This window comes from Squalius cephalus, assembly GCF_949319135.1.
Source record: "Squalius cephalus genome assembly, chromosome: 18".
Taxonomy (NCBI): domain Eukaryota; kingdom Metazoa; phylum Chordata; class Actinopteri; order Cypriniformes; family Leuciscidae; genus Squalius; species Squalius cephalus.
Genome location: NC_137139.1, coordinates 26,796,020 through 26,815,499, shown reverse-complemented (window position 1 = coordinate 26,815,499; position 19,480 = coordinate 26,796,020). Strand labels below are relative to the sequence as shown.

Sequence of the window (19,480 nt, the reverse complement as noted above, 5' to 3'; positions counted from 1 at the left end):
AGATGCGCTGTCCTGGAAACTACAAAGGAGAGGTGAGTGGAAAGGTCCCCCCCACCCTGTCCCAAAAGAGAAATCCACACCACTGACTGGTATTGACGTACATTAACGGTCCCAGACGTTGTAATTTAAATCTAACAGCATGTATCACTAATAAAGCTAACTGATGTAATGTTCAATATGCATAAGGGGTCAGGGGCCAACCCAAGATGGATGAAGGCTGCAAAAGCTCATTCGAGGGCCCTTGACGCTTTCATTCTCAATGGTATGTGGCCTGACAATGATGTCAAAGGTCACACTTGGTATTTCAAGCGCTAGTCGAATAGCTGGACTCCAGGAAGTGGTCAAGACACAGCTGGTTAGTTCGACAGTGGAAAACAGTCAGTCCCAAATGCATACGGATTGTGCTCTCTCCATCACAAACACATGACTTATCTATTCCTAGAATATGGTGCCATGTTATACCATTGAATTATAAACTGCTGAATCATGTTTTCTAGAATGAGATACTCCTGCTCATGGTCAAGCTTCATTGGTCACCCCAGGAAAGCTTCTAATCTCACTCACGGCCTCATACTTTGACAGCAAAACAAGAAATACAGCAGCTCAAAACAAAGGTAGGGATGGAATTTTTTTTGATGGGCTGTTGAAAAAAAAAAAAAAAGAGGGCTGGAAAAACACAAGAAGAATGAGAGCTCCATCATTGCTGTCCTGACATCATGAGTGGCACTGATCCTACACTGAGGTTCCCAGCTGAGACCTCCAGTCTGTTGAGGGAGAGGGAAAAGCTGCATCTCCTCTGGACGACGGCCATGACAAACAAAACATGGCCTGACCCTTCAATCTCCAAACACTGCTCAAGCCAAAAAACTATTTATACACACACAATAACTCAGAAAAGGGAAATAATAATGAATTTGATGCAACAGCGCTCTTTGCATTACTAAAATACAACAGAGTAGGCTGCTAATAAGACTGATCAAATATAAAATGGTAGCCTAATCTCTATTCCTGTCATATTCCTATGGCATGAAGTATCTAAATATCACACGCTTTCTCAGAGGGATAACCATCTGTCAGCCTTTGGCGTACACTTATATAAACGTACATACTAGAAGAAAAGTGAAGGGAGAAACAATTTTATTATCTCTTCCTCTGATCTGATACAGTCGGCTTCAAAACACTTCAGGCCTGACTGCCTTTATTGTGTTAGTTTGACGTCTCCACAGATTTGAGGTGCAGAAAGAGCTGATAATGGATTGGAAGAGTAAATTAAATAACTTGTGTTTTATGATAAACTCAATCAAAAAGATATCATTGTCTGTCCTAGAAGTGATACGGAAGGAAACTATAAAGACAAGTTAGTAGCTAATGAGAATCTAAGAGCCCTCTATTCAAAAGAAGGAAAAATGAAACCGAAAAACTGGCAGCTAAGGCTTATAAATATGAAGGAGAGATGCTTGTGGGCAAAATGATTAATTTATTATTTAATCAATGCATGGGTGGTTGAGGCTAGTTGTCACAAGGGTATAAAGATTCAAACGTCAAGAGTTTTGTATTTGCTTTTAAAAAACTTACTTCAAAACCAATAAACATATAAAAAAAATTATTAATTGTCTCCTCCATTTTTTTTTCTAAAACTGTTGGGTAAACACAATTGGGGCACATTGTCACAAGAGGTGTGTTCAACAGCACATTTTCTATATATCCATAAGACTTTAAGACATTTGCACACACAGAAATTGACTATCCAAAATAAACCTACCCTAGGTAATATTCACTGTAATAAAAAGTGTAACAACTAGCCTCGGTCACTATAAATGCAACTGTAGCTCGTGACTCTGTAATTGTGACGTAGTACTGTATAACGCTGCAGACGTTATTTAGTGTGGGGAAAGGCGCCAAAACTGTCTCTGTCTGCTCGCAGCGCCTCATGTCATGTAGAGTGGGCACAGAGGTTTAATGCAGCCCACAGCCCACTCCACACCGGTAGAGAGACTCGGGAGGAGGCTGGCACTGACAAGCTCGAAGGTGAGGATGTCAGGGATATTTAAAACATCCGTCAATCACGGCAAAGGCCGAGTGCGCGGAACATAACGACTCATAGCGATATTAATTCTGACATGGCGCACTTCGTTTCTCACAGTGTCACAGAGGCGAACCGCTCTGACATAAAGTTGGACATTTTCCGCCTAACGTTGAGATTGATGCTCTAACATCACTTCATAACACAAACTTCATCAAACTACCAGGGACTCTAACTAGTGGATTGTTCTTAGTGAATCAAAAACAAAACGTGACCAATGTGGTCAATTTTCCAAAAGACTCATGCTTTTTAAATCAAATACGCACGTTTTGTTGTAGGCTACAGTTCTTATTCAGTAGGCTAGCTAATATTAATGAATAGCTATAGCCTAAGTGTTAAATCTTAACACATTTATTATGTTCGCTTTAGCACATCTTTGTTCGCTTAGCTATTTAATAGGCTTAATAAGGCTACACCATATATAGTGGAATATATGGAATTTCCATCATTACTGTCATACTCGGCGCTACTTCAAGAATGGAACTGAAATGGCATCACTGCTTGTGCCCAAAAGGTAGCCTAAGAGGTGCCACTCTCAATAAACACGGAATATGAGTTTATATAAAACACGTAACTTTTGGACAGTCTGCTTATTTCCCCACAATAAAATCTTTCAGCACGGTTACGCGTGCTACAATGCTGACTGGGACATTGAAGTCTTGAGTTTAACCGACCAAATTTCAATAGGCTGAATGTGTAATGATTATTTACCGAGCTTTCCATACAACACCTTTACTTTCAAAATAAACTCTTATCAGTCATATGAAAAACCAAAGCCATCGAACACTGGAAGGACGCAGAGCAAGATCAAAACATTGACAAATACGTAATATTTCGGCTCACTTACTGCAAGAAAACACGTACTAGTCTATTTTTCTCTTAAAATCATTAATAACAGCATCATGTTATAATAAAAAGGAATGAAGTAGATCATATCATTCATTCATAAAGATAAAAAAACACCAACCTTCGACTGTCAAACAGTTGCCCGCCAACCAAAAAAATAATACAGTCTAGCTATAATGTCTGCTCCACAAAATAGGTAATTTAACCGTAATAAAAGCCATCTGATAGATCTTTATATGTGAAGGCTATGCTGATAGTAGGCTACATGCGTGAAATTACAATTAGAAAATTGTCTAATCTTAGATTTCTGCCTTTCTCATGCAGCCTAACTGTTGTAACCTACATCCAATGTTCCCGAATCCCCAGCTGAATCAGTCTTGGTGATTTTACAGACAGCCAACCCACATACTGTCACATTGATACTGACAATCCAATAACCAAATAACTGAACAATTAAGAGGCGTTGGGCAGAGCCTGGTTTATTCAAACATATAAAACATCCCTCGCTATGCAGTTAATATTATCCCTAAAAGTGTGATATGCAGTGGTAAACTGCGCTATCCAACAAATGCATCGTTCACATTCTGCATATTCTCAGAGAACGCCCCTGTACCCAAATAACCTGCTTACTTGTTTCAGTAAAGCAATTAAACCACAGGGAATCTGACCAAGTTAGTCCTCCACTACTGCTGTTCAATGCAAATATCAGCTTGTTTTATGCGTCAGTTAATAGACACTGAGGTGTCAAACCGCATATAAAATGTCCACATCGCACTCCTCGGCTGTTCCGACGCAATCAAGTATCGATACATTCGCAGGGAACGCCGAAGAAAACAGCGCGCGACACGCATCTGATCTAAAAAAAACTGCATTTCCCCTTAAACAAACTGCATTGAAAAGTCTCGCCTGTGCGTAAAGAACCGAGGTTACCTACTTGTGCTCTTGATACCTTGGTTTATTATCCTCGCCATGCGTAAAATCTCAAACTTGAGTACATTTTCTCGGCAGCAGTGTGTAAAGCTCCGCGTGCACTTTCCGAGTGTGAAGTCTCAGCACGGCATGAATGAGGAGGAATGCAGTCCGCGCGCCCTGATCGAGACGCAGCCTCGTTTTGAGTCTCAGGGAACGCGCTGCCAGATACATATATCTCGCGTCGCGGCCAGGCGGCGACATTGAGCGCGCTGGAGCCTATATTGGCGAAACTTACAGTCTGTAGTCTTGAACACCAGTCCGTTGCACCACCTGTCGATGTATCTAGGCACATTTATTACAATCACAGAGACGATGGTTTGTTTGTCTTTTGTGTATGTCAGCCAAGCATACAGTACAATAGTAGAAGATATGAATAAAACAGCATTAGAGGAGTATTGTAATACAAGGGTGAATTGTGACACCAGTTAAACCAATTTGAAATGAGCTAAAATAGTTAAATGTTTCCTATATATGTATCTTATTTATTTAAAATAAAAATGATTAAAATAAATGCAGGCTAGCATAATTATTATTTTGAACAAGCATAAGTTTCAACAGGATTTTTATTTTTACCACATTTTCAAAATAGACATTCATTATAGTGCTTTATTTCTAATTTATTGCAGACAAATATGTGAATATTTTATTTTCTGAAAGGTATAGGAATTACAAGCTGTACCTTGAAAAAAAATGTTACAACACTCCTAGTCTACCCAATATTTTTAGATTTCTACCCATGTATTTTCAGAGACATGTGCTTGCAATAGAAAGTGACATTTTACAGTGCAGACCGACATAAAATACAGAATATAGAAGAATAAATATAGAAAATATGCTTTCAAACAGAAAACAATTGTCTGAATTTTGAAAATACTCAATTGCAAACCTTGATCACTAATATGGATCTATCATTTAGATTCAAGGATGTAGTCACATCATACATTTGTATCGCTTAATCATGCTCAGTGTGTAAGGCCCTTAAGACATAATAAACAATCATTAAAAACAATACTTAGACATATACTTATATAGTATTATAAACCCTTAGATTACAATGAGGCTAGATTCTTGTTTGACCAATGGTCGACAAAGACCATCTCATGTTAGAATGTATTTGAACACCTGCTGAGCTTTACAATCCTATTGTCACGTTGGTTGAAGCAGGAGCCATGTGCAGCAGTCCTTTATTCAATAAACTCAAAACTTCACAAATACAGACTCAGACTCAAGAACAAGACTCAGGAACGGAACAACCAACATAGTAAAACGTTAAGAACTGACAAAGACTGAACTAGACACAGGGCTTAAATACACAAACAAACCGGAGAGCTAAAAAGATAAGACGAGACACACCTGAACAGAACTAACTAATCAATATGTAACCATAGAAACAAACAGGCAGGGGCGGAGGAAGACTAAACTGAACTAATAAACAGATAACAAGACACCGACAAGAACAGAAATCAAAACAGACTGCCAATGTTACACCCATCATCCTACTGCACACATAACCTTCCTCACAAAGAAACCAAAGCTTCTCTGATAAACACTGTGGATTTATGATCAAACTTGCACACACACTGACAAATTCAGAGCTAGACAGAAGACAGTGCCTGAATGCACAAACAAGGCTGTCAGAAAAGTCAAAACTTCAACTTAAACTTCAGCTGAAATTCTACTCTACCTTTATAACATTTCGTTGCATTGTTGTTGTTTTATGTAGATACAGTTCTTCAGTGATGTGAGGCACATTCCAGTACATTGTCAATGGATGTATGCTTCAATCTATTTCCCCCTTCCATGTAAAGCGATTTGAGTACCCAGAAAAAGCAACAAACAAATTATTAATTATATTTATTTACAACAAATAAGAGTGTCTACCCTTATCGACTGATGGTCTTCCCACAAGAAAAGGTTTTGCTAGTAAATGTAAGATGAGAATGTTTATGTTGAGCTGGAATTCAAAGTTTGTTTCTGTCATTGAAATTCTACATTCATTTTAATAAATTTTCATTAATTTTTTACTAGAAAACCTTACATGGTGGCTTGACAAAGTCTTGTTTGAAAGTTCTGAGATTTGGAAGTTTGAAGGTTTAATGAATTTCACCAAATCAAACTGTATCTTCCAACTTATTTGCAATATGTTGTTTTCATGAAATAGTCAGCACTTTAACTTTTAGGTAGAAGGAAATTGTGACCACAATTGTGTTTGTTTTTTTTTACTAATTTCTTTAGGATTATCAGTACAACCTTTCATAGATCCTGTTTGTTGTATGCTGGTCTAATTGTGAATAGCATTGATTTTAGTCGTACCTGCCACTATACATCAGAAAATAACAAATGTTCTTGTCAATTTGAAGTCAAACAACTGCTAAGTTGACAATCTTGGCCAGAATAAGCTACTGTATGCATCAGACTTTAAAGCAATAGTCAAACGTTTGGCTTGCACGACTAATACCACCACAAAATGTACATCATTGAGTCGTGCTGCTCAAAACTGTCTAGAAATCATTGACAAATTCACAAGATCATACTGAGAGAATGAGAGAAATTGAAGGGCTTCAATTTACAGACTGTCAAGAGTTAAAGAGTTCAACAGGCAGTAATCTGTACATGAGATAGGAGAACAGAGAGCTCCTACAGGTGTTGGTCTGGAGTGAATGTGATTTCACCGTGTCCAACATGTTCCTGGATCTTTGTTGATCCTGGAACAACATTCCAATCAACCAATCAGATTTGATTTGACTAGTTTACAGTTTATTTCAAGTTTAGGCTTACAACTAGGTGCTTCTACATCAATGTTATTCCCTTTGATTTTAGGGATAAGTTTTCGGACAGGAATGTTGATCCAGGCAAAATCACAGTGAATGTTGGTCAGGTGTCAGGTGCTTCTAGAGCCAGGTGTAGTGGGATGACTCAGGTCATTCAGTAGTTGGCCTTGCATCTTAAAAACAAAGTGCTCTGAATGTAAGTGTGCCGCTCATCCCTGGGGATGTTTGCAAGGTCACTGTCATTGGGAAAGTCTGACTTAGAATGATTAGGTCTAAAACTTTCTCTCTAACTTCTGGAGTTTTGATAAAGCAGGTGGTGAGTGCAGGGATATTAGTCTTTTTCTCTTTTGTGTATCCCTAACACATTCCCCTGCAAATTAATACAAGAATGCTCCCACTTCCCAGCCGTATCCATACATGTCCAGTATGTGGGCTGTAACAGAGCCTTCCCAGTCACCTATTCGAAACCTTTTAGAGAAACATGACTTTGGAGGCCTGCTGCGATGGCTGTTGCTTTTGCAAACACACAGCTGTTAGTTGCCCCCTGCTCTCTGCCTCCAGTTTCACGTCCTGCGGTTCACGGTCGCACATTTCTTCACAGGACATTGTTCCACCAAGAAGCAAAGTCTTCCGTACAATACAAGACTGCTTGCGGGGCTCATGGCGTATCTCTCCTGGCCAGTGCCGCCTTGATGTCAGCCATGCATTTCTTTCACATCCACCGCAACACCCAATCATAATTAAAATCTTGTGTGGAAGCGGGAGCAGGGGAAGCTAATTAGGGACAAACACTTTCTTTTTCTCCAGCACAAATCAAAAAGAAGAGAAAGGACTGGCTGCTTCTACACCCCTGTGATGTGCGGCTGGGGCAAGTAGGAGGAACCGGCGAAAAACGAGTGCATTTTTTCCTCTATTCTTTAACGCTCTTTTTTTTTTTGATCATGTGGAGCATCACAGACACACTTTTCCTTCTTTGCTCACACTGCAGCTCTGTATGAATTAGGTCTGTCTAACTCACTAAATGATTGGTGCGAGGACAGAAAGGAACAGAGAGCAAAGGAGCGTGTGCGTGGGGACACTGTCTGGTGTCTGCATCCAGAAATAAGCTTCATTTTGTTCCTCCCTGGCTGGGTAATTAAACGTTAGACTAAGTGTGTGTTTGTCTAATGGATGTATGTTACATTTAGGATGTACAGGGCCTTGATGTCCGTCTTTACATGTCTTGTAAATAGCGGGAACATTGAGTCATTATGTAAGAGATATATTTCTTATATAAATAGCTGATTTTATATATTTTTTTATGTTTCCTGCTCTTCACATCAAAATCAATAATATTGATACGGAAGCCTGGAATAAAGCATGATATGCAACTTGAAGACATGCTGATGATGGTACAATAATATTTGATGAAAAGTCTCAAATTTAGATGGTCAGCATGACCTCGCAATATGATCACACAGAGATTGCACACACTGTGAATACACCGTGGCTGCATTCATACAATCAGAGTTTGGGACTGACACACTGTCAGTTTTTGGGATTGACAACCGCATTTACGTACAGGCGTGAGTCTCGAAATGTCCCGTTCAAACAGCAATTTCTCGAGTCGAGCTGTGAGTTCATCCGTCAAATCTTCATTATTTACCAACAACAACTTTTTTATCTGGTGGAGAGCGGAGCATTTCAGTTGCGCATATAACACAAAACTTATGGAAGCAGCTCTGGTATAGAACAGTGATTGGATATACTGTAAAACCTTTAGATGACACACAGCTCAGATCTCAGTTGCTGTAAGTTACTGAAAGCGAAAAACCACACACGAAAACAACAAAACATGGTAGACATGCTTTTGTGCAGTGCAGAGCTGCTCTCTTTCACTGTATGACGTGACAGACAACTAGTTGTCCAGTCCATTCTATTCACACAGCAAGTTTTCCCAGAATCCAGTTGTGAGTCCTGAAAATTTAAGGGTGTGAGTTCTGTTATAGAATGAGGTTGTCATTCCTGTAAATAACTGAACTGTGCGTGAATGTAACCGTATTAAAGACTCAAATACAGGACGAACAACCTTACTCTGCTGCTGTGTGAACATGGCCTAACAGGTGTGAATCTCAAATTGTCTTGTCTTGTCAATTTTAGGTGAACAATCCCTTTCAAGGAATAGTTCACCCAAAAATGAAAATGATCCCATAATTTATTCAACCTCAAGCCATCCTAGGTCTACATGTCTTTCTTCTTTCAGCAGAACACAATCGGAGATACAGTATATTAAATAATATCCTGGCTCTTCCCAGCTTTGTATTGGCATTGAATAGTGTCCGTGTTTTTGAATCTCCAAAAAACACATCCATCTATCATAATAGTAATCCAAAATCCAGTGGGTTAATAAATTCCAAGACAAATATCCATACATATAAACTATAATCACTGGCTTCCGGCAACGGCAGTAAGCACGTTAATGAGAGAGTCGAGTTCCGGCGAAAAGGCAACTTCAGACCCGACGTATGATGTAGGTGAGAACTGATGAACACAGAAGCACAGAGGTTTTTTGAAAGTCTAAAACAAGAAGTTTTAAAGAAAAATGTCGGAGGATTTAGATTCAAGTGAAGAGGAGATCCGTCCTACGCCGGGTCAGAGGTCACCCTTCCGTCGGAACTCGACTCTCTTGTGAACACGCGTACAGTGGTTGATTCTAGTTTATAAAGTCTTGGCATTTGTTACCCCACTGAAGTCATATGGATTACTTTTATGATGGATGGATATGCTTTTTGGAGCTTTAAAAACTCGGACACTATTCAATGCCATTACAAAGCAGGGAAGAACCAGGATATTATTTAATAAAAACTCTGATTGTATTTGGCTGAAAGAAGAAAATCATATACATCTAGGATGGCTTGAGGGTAGGCCTGTCGCGATAGTCGATAAGTCAATTAATCGCACGATAAAAAAAAATGAGCTCGATAATTTTTCCGGCCGCGATAATTCCATTTGCATGCTTGTTTGTTTTCCTCGTCTCTCTCTCTCTCTACCAAAGAGACTGGATGACCACTCTCGCTCGGTTCTTTAGCGTATAGGAGGAGTGAACCCTCTTGTTGTCAGTTGCATGGTCTTTGTGTGGGGAGGCGGCGCCGCGTTTGCGGCTACTGCCGGGAGAGAGAGAAGACGCTAATTGTGAGTTGCGACAGCGAGCCCGATCACATGAAAATGCGTATCTATACCACGAATGTTATTTCTCGTGCCATTTATACGCCAAAAATAGTTTTTGCGTGCATATGATACGCTCTTTATGGCGTGTAATACGCACGCACTCCTCACCCCTAATCCTAACCAAGTATTTTCAGTGCGCAGCATACACGCAATAAAGTGCGTCTCCGTCTTCCCGACAGTACACAATCACTTGACAAAGTAACAGGAGGACAAAGTAACCGGAGGACAGTGCAGAATGGTGTGATATGGCTTGTTGAGGCTTTTTTTTATTTGTTTACAAAGGTCCTAACTGTCAGTTTGGCCTGTTATGGAATGTATCACTATTTATGCCTAATGTCTAAAGCCTATGTTTAATATTTTTCGAAGTGCAATTTTACATCCATTTTATTTATTAACAGACATTTATTTTGTTAACAGACACTAAATGGGGTCACACACCGGACGCGCAGCTCGCCGCGCCGCGCCACGTCTAGGACAACTGTCACCTGAAAATCCGATAACATCAGCAATTTTCTGATTTCTGTAAATAAATATAAAACTAAATGTATATTGCAGCACAGGGTTAAGTCCATATATACATTAACTACGATTTGAGACACATAAATGTAAATTTAATATAAAACTATTTAAATGGCGCTCTGTGGCGCGGCAGGATTTTGAACACGGTCCTGAAGCCGTTGCTGGGCGCCGCGGACAGACGCCGAAAGGCGCCGCCGGTGTGTGTACTGTCATAGAGAATAATGTGTTCGAATTTAAAAAACGTGGCGCTGCGCGTTCGGTGTGCGAACCGAAGAGTCCATTGCTTTCATTGTTTTTGGTTGTTTTGTTCATTTTTTGGATATTTAAAATGTTTTCCGTTTTCAATGTTTAATATTCTTTAGAAATAAAAGTTTATAGATCGTTGAAAAGGTGTACCTGCATTATTATGCCATTATAATTATATTAAATGAAAATGGTCTCAGAACGACAATATTATCGTTTATCGCGATAATTTCTTGGACAATTTATCGTCCAGCAAAATTTGTTATCGTGACAGGCCTACTTGAGGGTGAGTTAACTATAGGATAATTTAAATTATTGGGTGATTATTCCTTTAAGGGAGTCTAAACTGAACTGTGTGAACATAACTGCCAACTGACTCTAAGCTCCACAACCATATTAACCTCTGCACTTAGATATGATAACAAAGTCAGCAACCTCAGATATTAGTTCATGACTTTTCATATTTGCCTAAAAACACAAGCGAATTCATAATCAAACTTAAGCAGAGAATAAGACTACATATGCTTCTGCCAAAATGGTTGTAATTGCTTGCCCAGTCCTGCCCCCGTAATTGGGCAGTGCATCACCCGAATGTCACTCCCTTAGTTTTAATTGCCTTTCACGGTATGCGTGCATCGCCTCCCTGACTAAATATTGCACCCTATACTGGTCCAGTCTGGCTGCCTTTTATGTTATGTATAAGACATTGTTGTCTAACATCCCTAGACACCAATTACTTGCCCATATCAGAGCGATCATTAGTCCCGACCGAAGTCAAAGACTGAGGCCTGACACGGTTATTGTAAAGGGAGTCTCTTTCTCTTTGTGTCTCTTTCCCCCTCCTTCCCTCCTCCCAATCACTTTCATGTGCCAGATCCTGATCTTCTATTTGCGATTCATCACCGGGCCATGAATCGTTCCTAGTGTCTGCAGGAGCTGGCCATCGCTTCCCGTTTCTCTCGGCCATCTATCGACGTAATGCATTGCTTCTTACTGTCACCACGGCAGCACTTACCAACACCCATCCACTCAGCAACAACCTTGTATTGGTTTCTGACAAACGGAAATGAATTATTGAGTTGTGACAGAGACATTGTTATGCTACAAATACAGAGAGAAGAGGGCTGGATGCATGAAGAATAATAACCGTTTAAGATGCACATACTCAGCAACACATCATCAATCAAATCATCATCCCAGTGGCTGTCAAACATTCGGCTCTATTAAATTATAGAATCGGGTTTGAACCGTGTTTTCCTATTTTAGCTGAGAACCACTGAATCTCCTATATTGTACTAAATCGTTTTCTTAGTGAGGTGCGGGAACTTTCAACTTCCTGGCTGTGCATACAGACATGTGACGTCCCTTTTCTCCTCGCCCGTTTGATAACAAAGGACTCCTACTCATAGGACTACTGTAAGACAAGATAAGAGAAGGTGTCCGTGTTATCAATCCCAACATGCATCAGTGCAGTGGTGTAAATGAATGAGGAGAAAGGAGGGCTGGCGAAGCCCTGGGGGAGCACCCATCCTTGAAAGCAAGTGCGAGAGGAAGAGACAGGAACAGAAAGAAAGGGGGGTAAGAGGAAGTGAGAGTCCCATTCCCTGTCAGATCTCACGACTTTCTTTGTCCTTGCAGTAGTATGTTGTTATTTCTAGAACCTTTTTAAATCAGAATATTTGACGTGTTTGGAGGAGTGAAACTTTAGCCACAGTGAAACTGCACTTTAGCCAATGAAATAAAGTGATATGGAGTACAGGTGATCATAAAGTAACAACGTTTAATGATGATTTGACTGGTCATTCATTAGTAAAGCTAAAGTGGCTCACCTCATTCTTCAGCTGTGTTGAGGGTCCGCATCTAGTAGACTTATTCATAGAACAATCACAAATGAGATCTCAATTAATTTTCCTAGACAGAAATAAGAATAAATGGAAGGAAATTGAAAAAAATTGTTAGTCTCCTGTTCCTCAGACTGGTTTCCTGAGAACAAAAACCATGGTAAACTCACATTTCAGGATTTTCAGTGATGTCTCAAACTGTGCCCTTATTTGCCAAGACAGATTTCAATAATAATGTTTCTCATCATTTCTTCTCAGATATTTCTCCTGAAAAAAGACTCCTTTAATCTCACACGTGTCTCCTATAGAGGTTCAGGTATCTTAATAATTCCTAAATCTGCACTCAGGATATGCCTAGATGTATTTCAGTATGAACTGAAACATTTCTGATCATTCTCCTGAGAAAAAAAAAAGACCCCAGAAATCTCATATGTGTCTCTCATAGAGTTTCAGAAGATATGTCAAACTGTGCACAGATTTACCAAATGGATTTCAATATTTACTTTTCTCATCTAATTATTCCAAGTCTAAATGATCTATGCTATCCACATTCATTTTATTTCTCATTTTCTCATCTTTATCTTTTCTCTTTTTTCTCTTATCTCTCTTTTAATGAATTAGGAGAACCCTCTCATGCAATCTTGGTATTTAAATGAAACATTCTATTAAGTTTCCTGAGCTATGAAAGAGCAACTCAATTTTCACCATACATGAACGCATAACAGCAGATCTCAAGATGGTGTGAATTTCCTGTTTGCATGTGCATAACTGCAATCTCTGCCTTAACTTACTGGCCTATCCATATCTCAGATGTGTGCATCTAATAGAGAAACTGAGGAGTGGATCTACAGTAGATGCTGAGTTGATGGAGGGCTTCAGTCAGGTGGCGACCCCCCCTCCCTCTCCTCAGCTGGGGAGACTGACGTTGATGCGCACGGCCTGATTTACTAGGTGTGCTGGCAGTTATCTAAATGCAAAGTGATGGCGTAATGGCAGTCACACTCTGTGTAAATGGCCGGAGAGGGCCCCGCTCTTCTCTCAGCCCCCACATGAGACCCCGCAGCGGGGCATTAGCCCAGCCAAATGTAGCAGAAGTGATATGATCAGACAAAATATGGGGATTATAGCCTGTCAAGGTTGAGGGAGGGAGAGAGGTGGGGTGACAGACAGTGTGGGATGATGGGGAAAAAATGGACGGCTCATAATGTATCTGCTGATAAGAATAGGACAGTTGGGAAAGAAGCAATTGAGGTGTTTGTTGTTGACATTGTGAGAAACTGAGTGGACAAAAACAAACTCGGATGCATGTTGTGGAATAGTAAGTCGTCCATTTAGAAGACAATTGTATTCTTACATTACAAGGACAATCCCCTTGGAGCAATCTGGTATTTAAAAAATATTAGTTGAATCATTCGTATTTTTGTCTTGTCATGTTTCTTCTTTAAAAATAAGATACATTTGCTTAAGATATCAACATTTTTTAGATAATATAACTTGAGTTATCCTTATTTTTCTTCAATGGCAATTTTTGCTTAGTTTTTTAATAAAAGAATCTAACAAAATTTAGTGATGTTTATGAGCCAATATTAAGATTTAAATATTGAAATAATATTTTGTTTTTGTTTACAGAAGCAGTTCACCAGAAAGTATTTCAGACATTAAACTCTCCAAACACCATGTACTTCCAATTTAAGGATTAAAATCTTCAAATGTAATCTTGTGGTTTATACAGCTAATTTACAAAAATGATGTAATTATAATTTTCATATACTAAAGCTCATTGTACTGTAATATATTATGGGATGTCAGAGATCTGCAGGACATTTGGTCTTTTCTGACAGAGAGGATTAATTAATTCATAGCTAGAGCCACACATCATTCTCAATGTGACAGAGCATAGTTCTCTCCTTCACTGTGTGAAGTCCGGCATGTTGCCTCAGTACAACATATCTTGAGGTTGTTTTTGAGCAGTGGAAGGAACAGCTGCTTGAGATACTAAAATCAAATGATCAGTGAGCATTAGAGGTGTTTCAGACATGAGAGTGCATAGGGGACATCCAATCGATCAGATTTGAGACTCTGACACTATTTGCACTTCCTGATTTTGCATAGTTAGAGACATGTTCCTGGGTCAACATATTTTGTTGGTACTGGAATAACATTCCTGTCCCCATATCCCAACCCCTAAACCTAACCCTACCTATAAGTTATCCCTAAAATCAGAGGGAAATGATGTGAATGACACTGATGTAGAAGCACCTAACCCTGGATGTAAGCCTAAACTTGACATAAACTGTAAACTTGTTTAAATGTGATTGGTTGACTGTAATGTTGCACTTGGTGAAATCAGGTTCTGCTCACTGTTTCACTGTCCGAGATGTTCTATGTAAGTAACAGATTAAAATAAAACAATAAGTAAAAGTGGGATTGGGAAAAGTGGGTGTCTCAATTACTATTTGGCAATATATTTAACATTATTTTACATGCCCACCTTGCCTAAGTGATGCAAATTGATGTTGTGATGTATATAACTATATAACTGGTTCTCAACTGGTTCAGGACCTAGATTTTACTTTGGACATTGTTTATGAAGAAAAACAAACACTTAAATGAGGGCATGTCAAGCAACCTGTCCATGTTGCCATTTGCCTAATTCGAGGTTCAACTAACTGACAGATGTTCATTTTGAATGGACGGACATCCTTTGATATGTTTTCGATTCCCTTTTTTAAATTACTTTAACAATCCTTTTTAAAGTAACCCGTTTAATTTTGCTGTCCTAAATGTCCTAAAAAAAGTTTTATGATTTAAATTTAGCATGGTTTCTTCCTACAGTTTTGTTCTGATAGGGTTATGAACTGTGACCCAATTTTCGTTGTTTGGAAAGAGCTCAATAATCTATACTTACCTGTGTACTTGAATGTTTCATTGTTTGTCTTTTTAACTACCGCCTGAATGACTCAGCAAAGATCAGGCAGCCTCGCTCATGTTGTGTTGTCTTTCTCTCTTTCTCTCTCTCTGTTCTGTTCCCATGGCCTGTGAAGCATTTCAGTTCGTAGAAAGCCACATAAGGCTTCTTATTAACACCCATCCTCCGCTTCCCGACACATCAGCTCCTAAACGAGCCGCGCCATCGTGCACATTCCTGTAATTCATCTTCCCTTATTCGGCAGACCTTCTCTCTCACATTTTGTCTCTTCTACTTGCACGTTCAACACATCTTTCTTGCACCTTCCTTGAACAGGGTACAAAATTGGGCCTGAAAAATACTTACAATACCTACAAATATTCTTTCTCAAGAACATAATCCAAATATTAAAATAACTTTTATTTTATATTCAAAGAAAAATCATGATTGGTTTTGCAACCCTGCCACCATTTTCTTTTTCTTTTCTTGTTTTTTTTTTTTTTTTTTTTTTTTTTGTTGCAATAAACATTCAATAAAATCCTTAAATAAAATAAAACTCAATAGGGGCTAGGTATTGAACCAAATAATTGCTTGTAATTAAAAAAATAAAATGTATAATTTCAAAGCCTTTGGTAACATTACTGAATAGCTTGACAAATGCAGTAAAATATTTGTAAAAATTAAGAAAAATTGAAAGAGTCCAAATGATGAAACTTCCTGGATTCCTTACACTTCCTGTGTTCACAATTTTAAGTAATATTGCAATTACTTAACAAGGTGGTGCACATAATGTAGGACATATTGTTTTTGGACAATTAAATTAATTGAACTTGCAAACAATAATTCAACAGTGTCAAAATGATTACGTAATATATAACATATCTCATGACAAAACAACGTTTTGAGCCTTAAATGTTTTAAAAACTTAACGAGACCAAAGAATACTGTATTCATGAGAAGTGCTTCTTACCTTTTCCTTGTCACACTGCATCTCTTCCTGTTCCTCCCCCTTCCGCTCTCTTCATCTTTTCCCTCTTTTTACTGGTAATCCGACGTGCACTTTATTTATTATCGGCTGGTCATTAACCGCTTCCTCTCATCTTTTATTTTATTTTATAATGCTCTTCACGCCCACTTTCATTTTACTCTCTCTCTCTCTTTGACATCCTGCCATGCAACACCTTTCATTTTCTTCTCTTTTCTTCCATTTTACAGGGACAGAGCAGAAGCAAGGTTACAGCGACAAAGGCCGTAAAGGTTTGTGCACTGTGTTCACGATGACTAACATGAGCGTATGCCCACACAGAATCGGCGTGGATGAGAGTGTTTCAGTTTGGTAGTGATGGGGGATGCAATGGTGTCTGTGTAGGGTTATGGAGAGTTGTCCTGCCAGAGGGGAAGAGCAGTGGCCTGTGTCTGTTAGCATTTCGCTTCACTTCTCCCTGTGTTAGCCTCACTCGACCTTCTCAAGCTGCCTTCACCTCCTCTTGAACCTCTCACAGTGAAGAGCGGAAATATTGAGAAAAATAATGCTGAAAACAAAGGACTTTCCCATTAGAAGCGTCAATGTAATAACACGCAAGCTTCTGCTGCCAGCAACCCAGCTAGCAAAAATATGTTCGAAGAATGTTTCGCTAAAAAGTTATGAAAGCATTATTTCTGCATGTTCTCTGAACATTCAAAACGTCCAGTTTAATTTCATTTAAAAATAAATTAAAAATGGGTTAGAATGAGCTGTGTTACAGCCATGGGTGTTACAGCCTGTCTAAGTTAGTTTCTTTCCCTGTTGTTGTAGTTTTAAATGGATGAATAAATCAAGCAATCAATGGCATCTATGCAGATTTGAAGAGCAAACTATATAGTTCATTTGAGACATGAACATTGACAACCATAGAATGCTTCCTGGATGGTGAGTGACAAGGCAATCATATGCATTTCTCATTCGCAAGCAATGCCTCGCTGGGTGTTATTAATTGAAATGCAATTGCTGGAGAGAAAATGAGTCGGAAAGAGAGAACTGCTCCTATCAAGTCCACATCACAGCGTACCAAATCCAGCCACTGCCTGCGCAAGACTGATACAAACAATGGCTCGCCTCCAAAAAGAAAGACTTTAGACGCACAGAGCACAAATTTGAATGAATGAGCGTAGAGGAGAGATTCATTTGAGCTTTGATTCCACGGCTGCGCTGGGAAACGACAGTTCTGAACTGTGCAATCATGAACTGTGATTTCACAATTGTTGGCTCTCGCCACGGCGCAGGTTTATGTACTCCCAGAGTTCCCCAAGAGAGACAGAGATGGAGAGAGATAGAACGAACTGAAACAACACTGCCACAGTTCATTAGCAGACACTTTTCTTGGTACAAAAAAATAAGGCCTGAAACTTAAATAACAAACTGATTTTTTCTTTTCTTTTGCAACAAATGGTCAGTAAAAGGAGGCGTTTGACCTTCAGAAAAAGCACATTTGTTAAAAGCTCAAGACATCAAACTAAGTATTATATGAGCTGTTTTATGTTTGCAGTTGTTGGAACTCTGTTATCATAGATTGGAACAGGCCTCAAAACAGTTTAACCCTTAAATGCATGAATGCTACAATCATTATTACATATTCTGGTCTTTTGCGACCCGGATCTATATCAAACACAGACGGCTCCCTAACTACTGTAATAATATAAACCTCTCTTCATATTTTACTAACAATTACAAAAGAATAAAATAAAGCATATTTCATTACCTTTTGAAACTTTTGGAAGGGTTCAATTTGAGCAGATGCTTTTTACCATCATCACGGTCTACGTCAGAGCACATTTCCCAGTACATTAGCATCTTGCTCATATTCGCTATTTCAACCATATTCTCAAAGCTATTGTTTTCAATGTCTTCAAAATCAATATTTTGATCTCTGACAGCTTCTTCACCAGATCCACCATCAAGTGACAGTAACACTATATTTGATTGCGTTCAGTACTTGCTCGGCAGCAAGTCACTGAGCCATTTCAAGTTTTGCTGATGATACTTCCTATCCTTTTGTTTTATGCCTGTGGTAAATATTAGCGAGACATCTCGCTAATATTGTGAATCAGACATTGCCACCTTGTGGAATAAAGGTGAACTGCACTTATTGAGTCATCAGAGATTCAATTATTGTTGCGCAGAAAAAAAAAATACTTATACACTTTTTACATAAATTTATTCGAAAACATATATTCTTTTATAATTTTTTGTATATTGTTTATAATGAATAGACTGAGGAGTACTATGGAGGTTGAGGGGGAGGGTAGTAAATGACGTCCTGGGTCGCTAAAGACCGGATGTGTGCGTTTAAGGGTTAAAATCTTGATTTAATAAAATAAAATATTGGACGCTTCATTTTCTATTTACTGGAAAAAAACATAACACCAAACACTCACTTAAAATACCCTTAACACCACCCAGGCAAACGTCTGTTCGAGCTAGCCTCTGTTTTGTTTGACAATACTTCGAACATCAACAAGAAGTGACGTCACCCAACATCGCTTAGAGCACCTTTAATAAAGAAAAGGTCCAAATAATATTACTTCCTGAGTGTCACAATTTACGGAATCACATCGGTAACATCTAAAAATTACGTATTTGGTATAAAAAAAACTTTTTTTTAAGCTAGGTTGATTTAATGTTAGATAATAGTATACAAATACAATAAAAGTCTTGGGACTCCAACGTATACAGTATTTTCGGAAAAGTGCCAGCACTGCTGACTGGCATCAACCATAGCGTCCAAAAATGTTGGCCGGCTACGAGCAGAGACACGTCCCCCTTCAGAAAGCAAGTCTGCACCCATCACTGCAAGGTTCATCTGAAACTAGAAAAAATCCCTAACAATCCACACATGCATAATGCATAGTGACTGCAGCACAATCTTGCAACGACTCAAAGGAGAGGTCAGGTAATTCAGGGTTGCCATGTCTATGGAAACATATTGCTGTTTTGTGTTTGTGAGTCTCTGGAGATGGCAGATTTCTTGAATCAAAGTTAGTGTAAGTAGCTCCGGCTTTGATTGCCTCATCTGAGGTCTTTTCCCTCTTCTGCATGTTTGTGCTGCATAAG

The 19,480-nt window shown here is 38.9% G+C and overlaps 1 protein-coding gene across 2 annotated transcripts in view; it reads right to left on the bottom strand.

Annotated features, from left to right (window-relative positions):
- The window catches only part of plxna1a (plexin A1a), a 206,589-nt gene extending 202,561 nt beyond the window's left edge, over positions 1–4,028 (bottom strand). For both annotated transcript variants that reach the window (XM_079848220.1, XM_079848221.1), the window contains exon 1: positions 3,864–4,028. The gene's annotated coding sequence lies outside the window, so the exon portion shown is untranslated. The remainder of the gene's footprint in view (positions 1–3,863) is intronic.
- Between the last annotated feature and the right edge of the window lie 15,452 nt (positions 4,029–19,480).